The sequence below is a fragment of the Nannobrachium achirus genome (genome assembly GCF_963921795.1).
Source record: "Nannobrachium achirus genome assembly, chromosome: 23".
NCBI classification, from domain to species: Eukaryota; Metazoa; Chordata; class Actinopteri; order Myctophiformes; family Myctophidae; genus Nannobrachium; species Nannobrachium achirus.
Window position 1 is genome coordinate 27,077,820 of NC_137830.1, and position 2,879 is coordinate 27,080,698.

Below are 2,879 nucleotides of genomic sequence, written 5' to 3' on the forward strand. Positions count from 1 at the left end.
GGTCACCTTCAGATCTTCATGTAGGGCTCATGGTGGAGCAGGCTCTTCTAAATATCCAAAATCAAACGCCCCATATTGTCTATTGTCTTTTAAGTAAGATAATCCTTGGACTTTCCCCTCCACCAGATTCTGGAGGTTCAGTCATTCGCTGCTCCTTCACAGGGAGAGTAGCCAGCTAAGGCGGTCCGGGCATCCAGTACGGATGCCTCCTGAGCGTCTCCCTAGGGAGGTCCTTGGTGTACGTTCTACTGAGACGAGACGCCCTGGCAGACCAAGGACCGGCTGGGGGTTTATATCTCCTCACTAGCCTTGTAACGCCTTGGACTAATGTTGCCTGGGAAGGGGAAGTCTGGAGCTCTCTGCTGGAACTGTTGCACCCCGCGACCCCACTCCGGATAAGCAGTTGAATAATGGATGGTGCCAGTGAATTCGGCCGCAGTTGGACCTTCCGTCTTGGGGGGATGTTTAATTCGCGCTTGGTCCCGTTGTTGCAGCACCCCGGGGCTCCAACTGCAATCGGTTATATTGGCTGTAGCTGAGGGTGTCTCAACAGGCAGGGCTGTGCTGTGAAATAAATCAAGCGATTCGTCATCTTCAAACATATTCAAATTGTGTTCTTGTTTTTCTTTCTTTCTGAAAGCCTGAGGTGGAATCACCAGGGGTGACAGCTAATCCAACAAGTCTAAGTAGAGCTGCAAGGCAGTATTGCACTTGGTTCCTTAGGGGTCTATGGTTTGTAAATGGCGCTCAGAACTTGGAGCTGTTGCAGAATAGCAGCATCAACATCCGAAGGGACTGGTTGTTCTCACACTGGCTCAGAGGCAGTTTCCAAACTTAAAAGTCAGCCAATTCAAGTAAAAAATGATTTTTAAAGCGAATACACACACACACACACACACACACACACACACACACACACACACACACACACACACACACACACACAGCCCCGGCGTCGAACATAATTGGTGTCAGTATCAATATTCCCTTGGGCTGGTAATAATCATTCCACCTTATGCTGACTAGTAAATTAGGTGTCTGATTTGAAAGGACTGCATTTTGGGGGGAAGGAATGCACACATGCTCACATGGTTTTCTTTGAGCTGCAGGTACCCAGAATCCTTTGCCATCGATCACGTGTCTGAACTGGCCTCAGCACACACCTGTGGGTGATGAAAGAACAGCAGTCACTGTACTGTACTGTACACGTACATAGTACGTACTGTATGTACGCACGCACGCACGCACACACACACACACACACACACACACACACACACACACACACACACACACACACACACACACACACACACTTGCATGCATGCACGCACGCACGCACTCGCGCGCGCGCACACACACACACACACACACACACACACACACACACACAATGATTGCAGCGGTACTTTTCCAAGAGTTGTTAAACATTATTTGGCTTAGTCAGCGCTGCATGCCAAAACCACCTCCTATTAGATGGAATCAATACACAAAAGGTTGCATTGTGAATTGAATCGATATACACAATGCGATGTTTTCCTTCCTTCCTTTCCATTCCTCTGTTCTGTTCGGTCTTTTACTAACTTTTTTTCCTTCCTTCTTTCCCGTATTTGTGCTGTTTCTTCTATTTTCTACATTAATTGTACGTACGTGATTGAGCATGCTCACTCACGCACACGAAACTGCATGATAACTCACTATGGTTATACACCCACACAGGAAACCACCGTGGATTATTGTGTGTGTGTGTGTGTGCGCGCGTGTGTGCACACATGTGCGCGCACGTATGTGCGTGTGTGCGTGCATGTGCGCATGGGCATGGGTGTGTGTTGATCATGTGAACCGCATGTTTGTGCTGCTCACAACAAGAGTGTTTGATCTAATAGTCTTGCATGAGTGTGAGTGTACAGTACATTCGTTGCATGCTAATTTGTGCCAGCGTGTGTGTGTGTGTGTGTGTGTGTGTGTGTGTGTGTGTGTGTGTGTGTGTGTGTGTGTGTGTGTGTGTGTGTGTGTGTGTGTGTGTGTGTGTGTGTGTGTGTGTGTGTGTGTGTGTGTGTGTGTGTGTGGTTGTGTGTCCACAACCTACACAGATGTTGAACCTGAGGAAAAACAACAAACAAGGTTCTCATTAGATCCTAACAGGGAGATCTTTGCCAAAACACGCCTGTACTGAAACTCCAAGCATCTTAATGGTTTGAAAAAGCCACATACTGTACACCAGCAGTAGTTCCCAAATTAATATGCATTTGTCCACAGACCTCCATCTGAAAATAATTTGTGCTACATTTCTTTTTAAATAGCCGATCTACAAGCGTGTTTTCAACAGATGTTACAAGACAAACATGGACATTGCTCAACAGACACTGCAAGACATGCACCTTTAACAGGAAACACAAACTCTAACAAACAACTCTAGAACAAAAAAGTTACATGCAACTATGAACCTGCATGGTACTTGGGGATGATTAGCCTGATCCGGCATGGTTGAATCGACTCTACAGTCAAGCCACTGGTGAGTGGTGAGAAGTGAGTGACAGAGGGGAAATGGTAATGACAGAGACTGGGTGACTTTGACACAGTGTCAATCTAACTCTGAGGGCCCATTTGGTATGCATTTGTACCATCTCGGAGTTTCCAGCGTATGAATGAACATGGAGGATTTTTACTATGTATGCATGCATATTTAAACACGGTGTGCGATCGTACATTTTTAATACTTTGTAAGGCTTTTTATGAATGATTAAAAGGCTCACTGGAGAGAGGCAAAGGCAGTGCATGAGAGAGACGGGATGACAACAGATAGTGGTCATGATGTCACAACCTGTTTTGTTACTGGACAGGGGCCAACTGGGCGGTCACCATGATGCACCCATTTT